The 9,766-nt window shown below is 42.1% G+C and overlaps 1 protein-coding gene across 1 annotated transcript in view; it reads left to right on the forward strand.

Annotated features, from left to right (window-relative positions):
- LOC311300254 (NLR family CARD domain-containing protein 3-like) overlaps positions 1 to 3,297 on the forward strand; it is a 45,119-nt gene extending 41,822 nt beyond the window's left edge. Inside the window, exon 11 of the transcript XR_014629249.1 lies at positions 2,499 to 3,297. The gene's annotated coding sequence lies outside the window, so the exon portion shown is untranslated. The remainder of the gene's footprint in view (positions 1 to 2,498) is intronic.
- The last annotated feature ends 6,469 nt before the right edge of the window (positions 3,298 to 9,766 follow it).

The raw sequence follows: 9,766 nt of genomic DNA on the forward strand, positions 1-9,766 counted from the left end.
TAACCCATTTAATCCCACCGGTCACAATAGTGACCGTAAAAAAATGTTTCATTTCTAAGGCTATAAAAATGTTACTGAATGATCTATCAATGCATTTCCAGCAGATATTGAAATAATAAAGGGTCTCAATGAAATATGTGCAGTGTCGCATGTTTACTGTAAATTGTCACATGACCAGAGCTGTTTACTTCCTGTTTGCGCCAAGAGAAGAGGATGGCAGCAAGAAAGCTCCCAAAGAAAAGGTTATTAAAGTATGTTAACATAAAGATAGGACATAGATTTTTGGTACACATCATGTTTAAGGTGTCTAGTATTGATATATGCATTTGCAATTACTCAACTTTATTTAATGTGGTCATAGAACTCACAAACATGTCAACGGCAACAATAGTGACCGGTGGGATAACCCATTGTATCTACATGCTAATACACAAAGGCTAACTGTTCAACCTTACTTTCTGCTGCTACCTAACTTTCTACCTAATTTTACACACAGACACTATCCCGTGACCTCGAGACACTATCCCGCTATCCCGTGGCCTCGAGACACTATCCCGTGGCCTCGAGACACTATCCCGTGGCCTCCAGACACTATCCCGAGGCCTCCAGACACTATCCCGTGGCCTCCAGACACTATCCCGTGGCCTCCAGACACTATCCCGTGGCCTCCAGACACTATCCCGTGGCCTGCAGACACTATCCCGTGGCCTCCAGACACTATCCCGTGGCTTCCAGACACTATCCCGAGGCCTCCAGACACTATCCCGTGGCCTCCAGACACTATCCCGTGGCCTCGAGACACTATCCCGTGGCCTCGAGACACTATCCCGTGGCCTCGAGACACTATCCCGTGGCCTCGAGATACTATCGCGTGGCCTCGAGATAGTATCCCGTGGCCTCGAGATACCATCTCGTGACCTCAGGATACCATCCCGTGGCCTCCAGACACTATCCCGTGGCCTCGATACACTATCCCGTGGCCTCCAGACACTATCCCGTGGCCTCCAGTGGCCTCCAGACACTATCCCGTGGCCTCGAGACACTATCCCGTGGCCTCGAGACACTATCCCGTGGCCTCGAGACACTATCCCGAGGCCTCCAGACACTATCCCGTGGCCTCGATACACTATCCCGTGGCCTCCAGACACAATCCCGTGGCCTCCAGACACTATCCCGTGGCCTCAAGACACTATCCCGTGGCCTCCAGACACTATCCCGTGGCCTCCAGACACTATCCCGAGGCCTCCAGACACTATCCCGTGGCCTGCAGACACTATCCCGTGGCCTCCAGACACTATCCCGTGGCCTCCAGACACTATCTCGTGGCCTCGAGACACTATCCCGTGGCCTCCAGACACTATCCCGTGGCCTCGAGACACTATCCCGTGGCCTCGAGATAGTATCCCGTGGCCTCGAGATACCATCTCGTGACCTCAGGATACCATCCCGTGGCCTCCAGACACTATCCCGTGGCCTCAAGATACTATCCCGTGGCTTCGATACACTATCCCGTGGCCTCCAGACACTATCCCGTGGCCTCCAGACACTATCCCGTGGCCTCCAGACACTATCCCGTGGCCTCCAGACACTATCCCGTGGCCTCCAGACACTATCCCGAGGCCTCCAGACACTATCCCGTGGCCTCGATACACTATCCCGTGGCCTCCAGACACTATCCCGTGGCCTCGAGACACTATCCCGTGGCCTCGAGACACTATCCCGTGGCCTCGAGACACTATCCCGTGGCCTCGAGACACTATCCCGAGGCCTCCAGACACTATCCCGAGGCCTCCAGACACTATCCCGTGGGCTCCAGACACTATACCGTGGCCTCCAGACACTATCCCGAGGCCTCAAGACACTATCCCGTGGCCTCGAGACACTATCCCGTGGCCTCCAGACACTATCCCGTGGCGTCCAGACACTATACCGTGGCCTCCAGACACTATCCCGTGGCCTGCAGACAATATCCCGTGGCCTCCAGACACTATCCCGAGGCCTCCAGACACTATCCCGTGGCCTCCAGACACTATCCCGTGGCCTACAGACACTATCCCGTGGCCTCAAGATAGTTTCTCGTTGCCTCAAGATAGTATCTCGTGGCCTCAAGGATTTTATAAGGATTTTATACACTCTTATGCACACGCACACACACACTCACACACACAAAAACACAAAAACACACACAAACACACACACACACACACACACACACACACACACACACACACACACAAACACAAACACACACACACACACACAAACAAACACACAAACACACGCACAGGTCAAATAGACCTATATTCAGTCTGTCCAATGGTTGATACAACACAGTATCCCACCGGTCACAATTGTGACCGATCATAAAACACACTTTTTCACATACTTTTCCATGAAAATTTAAAAAAATGATGATTGATTGTTTCAAAGGGATACTAATGACACATGATTTGGATATTTTTGTGTCTGAGAAAAATTTGGGATTAAATGGGTTAAAGTCAATGTGAGGGTGAAAGATCAATCTCACCGGAGTCCAGCTGTGTGTCCATGAAGAGTGACCAGTCTATGATAGAGCCAATGAGATTTGAGGGAAAACACACATCTACTGATCTGAGCTGAAATGACTTTTTGCAGGTTGGGATGTCTGTTCTATGCATTTATTTTAATAGAGGAAAACAAGATACATTTATTGAATTGAACCACATAGGCCCTGAAAATAAAATAAATAAAAAACTGCTTTGTATTAACCCTTGTTCACAAAGCAGTCTGGTGTAATATGATTAGCGCAGGCATTAATGATTTTAGGTAACTTGAGGGGCAGATTCCCATCATGAACAAAATGAATCCACTGTGTCTTCAGTCTTCAGTGGCTCAGTTGCCGGGAGTAAATGAAGAGTCTGATGCTCACTCTTACATCCAACAACATCACACCTGGCTTTCTTAGTAGGGAACTGGGGCATTTTTCTCATCACTACAGCTGCTCCAGCACGTAGAAAATGGCGGACTGTGTTCAGGTCACTGAGGGCGGGGTCTATCAGCATTAGTGGGCGGGGCCTAGGCATTTTGTGATGTCACAAAAAGTAGCATCTGCAAATGGCCTTTTCTGAGGCACAGATTATGATTTATGGAGATTCAAATAAGAGGAGTGGGTGGATTTTTACCATTATACGGTGGTTGTGTACACAAGGGCAGATTTAGGTAAAATATAGGAATGGGGCCCTATATAATTGCACACATTTACCTGTATAATCCTTGAGTATTCTTTCTCTGTTATGATGCTTGCTGATGCACAGCAGTGTCCAATCTTTCTACATTTTCATGTACGTTATAATGGCCCCGCCCACTAATGCTGACAAACCCCGCCCTCAGTGACATTTTTTGACGTCACAAAAAGTAAGGGAGAAAAATAGCATCTGCAAATGGCCTTTTCTGAGACACAGATTATGATTTATGGAGATTCAAAAAAAGAGGAGTGAGGTAGATTTGTACCATTATAGGGTGGTTGTGTACACAGGGGTGGACTTAGGTAAAACACAGGAATGGGGCCCTATATAATTGCACACATTTACATTTTCATGTACGTTATAATGGCTTTTATTCTTGTTTTATACCCCGAAACAGCTATGACACATGGAACTGTCTGAGCGGTGTGATGTGACTTAGACTTGCCATATCATAATTGTCACCCCGGTGCAGTTACGATACTCTCATTTAAACAGGTTATAACAGTATTATTACGCATCTTGTATGTAAAAAGCATTTTTAGGGGGTCTTTGACTTTTGGGAGCTCAAAGCAGTCGCTTACTTTTACCTAATGGTAAGTCCTCCTATGTGTGTACACACACTGCTGACACACATTTATGTTCAAACACCATGTAAAGGTGAATTTTGCATTATAGGTCTCCTTTAACTCTTTACCTGCCATTGACTGAATTTTCCGGCTTTCCGTGTTTTCACTGTTATGCGGTAGTGGGTGCTATTACACATCTTCTGAAAGAGTATTAAATCTCCTGATAAAAGTATATGCGACAAAGGTGCAAAAACGAACGATCTCAAATGTAATCATATGCTTATGTAAAATAACACGATCATCAACATTAAAGGTGCAGTGTGTAATTTTTAGCGGCATCTAGTGGTGAGGTTTGCGAATTGCAAACAGCCAGTCACTCACGGCTTATCCCTAATTTGCAAACTCGAAGGAGAAGCTACGGTGGTCGACGTAGGATAAAAGATGTCGTCGTCTGAGTCAGCAGAGAGTAGCAAGTCAAGCAATGGGGTTTCTTTATATTATATTTTATATTAAATTATATTTACTTAATTATTCAGTAAAACCACATGTTATTGCGATTGTTATTTTTACTTGTTCATCATTGTGTTAGTCTTTTATTCACTTACTTTACCATAGCTTGTTTCCATGCTAGTTAGTATAAGATATAACAAGAGCTATGGATAAGAGCATCAAAGCAGCTTGGTAAGGGGAAATAGCTAACGTTACGATGTCCGAGGCGTCGTTCAGACAGCATGTTTTTACAAAGCCATAGTCAGGTGAGGATCAAGGGTTTTAATATGGAATATAATAATACTAATCAGCTGATTGTCTCACGAACGTAACCAGCACATTTCTCCCCACATAGCAAACCCACAACACAGCGAGGGAGAAGAAGCACATGAAACTATCCAACTACACATTTTTTCTATCAGGGTAGTAAAAGTTTAGCTGGCTAATATGAGCTGTTATGCTGTAGGCTAACGTTAGTGTTTTACGGTCAATAGTACTAATCAGCTGATTGTCTCACGAACATACCCAGCACATTTATCCCCACATAGCAAAGCCATAACACAGCGAGGGAGAAGAACTAAGTTACATGAAACAATCTAACTAGATATTTTACACCACTGACAAGGGAAAAGTCACTTCTCACGGTGTCTATGGCTAGCTTCTAGCTAACATTATGAAACAACAGTTTTCATTTGCATTGTTAAAGTTGGAATACCTTACCTTTCCAGCAGAAAACAGGCAACTTCGGCGTCGCTTTGAAAGCCTTTTTCCCTCATAAGACCCTTCCATCGGTGAAAAGCCACACCGATGTTGACCCGTGATTTTTGCCTAACGTTACGTTTCGTTTCTCCCTTATTTTTCTGGCTTCATCACTTGAAGCAGATTTACCCTCCGTATAGGCTCTTGTCCTAAACAATAACTGTGGTCATTCATTTTCGAGAAATTCTGCTGCGTGTTTTTCTGCTGCTTCTCATTCAAGTTAGTGACGAAACGCGCTCTGTAGCGCTGTCTGTTCGCTGTCGGCTACGGTAGAAACATGACGTCACAATATGTCGACCTTCATAAAAGGGGGTTATATAGATATAAATGACTCATTCTAAGGTAATAAAAACATAACAGTTCATTAAGTAAGGTCTTTATACACCACTGAAAACATAGTTGTGGATCTTATATTGCATTTCTGTCCATAGATCCTCATAAATATCACACATTGCACCTTTAAACAGCATATAAATCAAAACTGTCTAATGCTACTTAGGTGTTGATTAAAAAAAAAACGTGAAAGCTAGAATAAAACAGTTTTTGTTGTTGTTTAAAGGGAGAGGGTCTGTTCTTTCTTTTGATATATTGCATGTTTAGATATTCATACAAAAATATTTTCTGGGGCTATGTTGTGACAATGGTCAAAATCGCTGGCGGTGGGTGGTAACTTTAAAAACAAAAAGTTGGCGGGAAAAAAGTTAAAAGACAACGTTCTCATGTGGAATTTATTTTCATGTAAAATCAACCATATTGGTTCTGGTGAAGAACAACTCTGTTATTTCTATTCTGTTGTTCAATTAAAGTCAATGTGAGGGTGAAAGATCAATGTCACCGGAGTCCAGCTGTGTGTCCATGAAGAGTGACGCGTCTATGATGGCACCAATGAGATTTGAGGGAAAACACACATCAACTGATCTGAGGTACAACATTTTTGTTTAGACAGACAGAGAGACCACAGACACACACAAATAATGCATGTATGGCATCTTTGGGCAAATATCCACTTATTATCAAAATACAGAAATAGGAGATGATATTATGTGAGCATGTATAACTCAGTGACTCACACTATTATAAAGCGCTGCAATAGCAGGAGCCGAGCACAGGATCAGGTCTCCTCTCACAGCTGATCCAGAGCTTCAGTCCTGATGTTTCACTAACATCTACTGACCCACAAAACACTGATAATCTGGACCAGAACAATACTGACAAACTCAACCAAACTAAACACAACTATATCACTTATTGGGAAACACAAACACAACAACAGATTAAAAAGCAAAAATTGTAAAAGATAGATGGATGGATTGATTCTCTGTGTGAGGTTTATCTTCATGCACTGTAATATAATTAAGAATTCTTATCTCTGTTTTTTCGTTTCTATTCTATTGAAGTCAAAACCACAGGGAGAAATCAAACTCACCGGAGTCCAGCTGTGTGTCCATGAAGAGTGGAGCATCTATGACAGAGCTAATGAAATTTGAGGGAAAACACACATCAACTGATCTGAGGTACAACATTTCATAGGTAGATAGATCTTCTTGAGTTACATGCATGCAAACTTTGGCATATAGTGCAACAAACATAGGTGTAATTTGCGAGTTGGACATTTGGGACATGTGCCCACCAGTCTTTGTCAGGGTCGATATTAGGGCTGTAGCTATCGATTATTTTAGTAATCAAGTATTCTACTGATTATTCCATCGATTAATCGAGTAATCGGATAACATTTTTTTTATAAAAAGTGAACAACAGCCTTTTAAATTACTTAAAATACAGATAGGTAACACTTTACAATATGGTTCATTAGTTAACTACCTTAGTTAACATACTAAGAATGAACAATACTTCTACAGCATTATTAATCTCAGTTAATATTAATTTCAACATTTACTAATACATCATTTAAATCAAATCAGATGTTATATTTGTTAACATTACTGTGAACTAACATGAACAAACAATGAAACTAACATTAACAAAGATGAATAAATACAGTTACAAATGTATTGTTCATTGTTAGCTCATGTTGGTTACAATAACTAATGCTAATGAACCGTATTGTAAAGTGTTACCTAAATACATACTAACAAGCAATAATTATTTGTTCAAATAAAGTATCAAAGTAATCATATGGGCTTTATTGAACAACGCTGTTAAAGTACACCATGTAAAATAAATTATATAAACTAATATAAACATAACTTAGGCTATGTACATTACGAAAAAAAAAAATGCATGCAGAGAGCGCCAATGGCTTGGTTAGACTAAGGGATGATCAGATCCTTAACTAATGCTAATGAACCGTATTGTAAAGTGTTACCTAAATACATACTAACAAGCAATAATTATTTGTTCAAATAAAGTATCAAAGTAATCATATGGGCTTTATTGAACAACGCTGTTAAAGTACACCATGTAAAATAAATTATATAAACTAATATAAACATAACTTAGGCTATGTACATTACGAAAAAAAAAAAAAATGCATGCAGAGAGTGCCAATGGCTTGGTTAGACTAAGGGATGATCAGATCCTTGTTTATTGGCCAAACAAAATTTAATTCAAATGTCAACTTAATCTTTAATATTTGGTCTCTTCTGTATGGTAGAGATGCAACAGCTGCTGTATTTATTTTTTAACAATAGCTTGTGCATTGCAAAACATGCAAACTCAGTGCAAGGGTTAAAATTTTATTTTGAAATCGCGATGAACAACAATTCGCATTTCAGAAAGAAGTTTATGTATTTTTCTCCAGTGTTGGCGTTTTACAAATGAGTTGCGTTACGAATCTTGTGAAACGCGCGAACTGCGTGCAGATGAATGTTATAAGCCACAAAATCTCACAGCACACAGAGATGGAGTTTGAGAAACCCGAGACACTGAAGCGCATATAAACGATGACAGTGATATGAAACGCGTCCGAGGTTTTGCATTCCCAAATGTAGCCTACATTATCGGAAACCTAAACAAATAGCACATGAGGAGACTGGGTATGTGTGGAGCAGCGTTAACTATGAACGGAGCTGAGGTACTTTAACAATCTGCACACATATAAATAATTAAAGCGTTGTGCTTCTCTGTAAAAAAACTAAAAACAGTGCATATATTTTTTGCGCATATCACAGCATTTGCGATTTCATGATAGCACTCTGCTATTTTATGATTGTAAATTGTTTTAAATAGATCATGTAGCCTTAGGAAATGGTGTAATATTGCGGTTCATGCATTCATGTCTGTATATGCACCACTTACGGTATTTTGACGGTTACTCGACACGGGTAAATTGCAATCGTGTATTTTTTAAAATCGAGTACTCGACTTTATTCGAGGAATCGTTACAGACTTAGTTGATTGTCACCACCACTTTTTTAAACATCTCACAGCACAGATGTTCCTAATACACAAGAAACATCGCCAGTTGACTATACCAGAGTATTAATTTCATTAGTTTTGTGTTCATTGGTGCTGGAATGCTGTGTTTTGAACTCATGCGTTGAACTCATGAGTGTTCGTTGCCACTGTTTTCAGTGTCAGAACGATCTCTTTTGTGTCTTCACAATGATTAAAACATTAAATACAGACAGGGCCCTTTCTGACCATTTTATTAATTCCCCTTTACAACTTAAACACTCAACCTAAATGTTTCTGACCATCGTCTTTGTAACGGTCACCAGCTGGAGTGCCATTTAGAGCCACCAGAGGGCACTCCAGACCAGACTATCAAGTTTCACTCGCAAACTACATTTCCTAGAACTCACTGCCGGACTCATCATCACTGATTGCATTCACCTGTATCTCATTACCTTGTTAGTTTCAGCCTATTTATTCCATGTTCACTCACTGCGAAGTTTTGTTTTAGTGTCACATTGCTACTTTCCCTGGTTTCCTGTTTCTTGGTTTTTGGATTTTTTGCCTGTTTGGATTACTCACTCGCCTCGGACTCCTGCCTGTTTTGTTTGTTTGTTTGTGTGGACTGCCTACCTGTGTTTTGACCCATTGCCTGTACTTTGGATTACGCCTTTGGATTGCCCATAATAAAGCTGCGTTTGAATCTTAACTTTCATGTCTTGGAGCAGTTCATGACAGAAAACATCTCCGCCAAGGTAACCGTCCGATTGAGGATTTTATCAAAGAGTTTTGTGAGCTTAGCCATGGGGTTGACTTTAATGATGCTGTTTTAAAGGACATTTTTCACCATGGACTGAATGACCTTCTTAACCACCTCATGCCTGACAATACCCCTCACTGGACTCTAGCTCAATATATTGACCTTGCCCTTTTGCTGAGTGGCTCATTTACTATGGGCTTTACGGATGAGGAGCCTTGCAAGCCCACGGTATCCTCTAAGCCTGAGCCACTTCACGTCATGCCCACTCTAGTGTTGACAAATCCAGTGCTAACACCGCTCACCAGCGCAGTCACATCAGAGCCTCATCCCACCATGGCCGCTGCCGAGCCTAAGTTTCACATCAGCCCTGCCGAGCCTAAGTTTCACATCAGCCCTGCCGAGCCTGAGTCTCTTCATGTCAGCCCTGCCGAGCCAGAGCTTCACGTCAGTCCTGACAAGCCAGAGACTGTTCACGTCAAGTCCGCCGATCCAGAGACTGTTCACATCACATCCGCCGAACCAGTGTCTCCAGACAAAATGTCTGCCGCCATGCCTGAACCTGAGCCCTCAGCAGAGATGGCCGCTGACATGCCTGAACCTGAGCCCTCAGCAGA

This window comes from Rutilus rutilus (genome assembly GCF_951802725.1).
Source record: "Rutilus rutilus genome assembly, chromosome: 11".
In the NCBI taxonomy this organism is placed as follows: Eukaryota; Metazoa; Chordata; class Actinopteri; order Cypriniformes; family Leuciscidae; genus Rutilus; species Rutilus rutilus.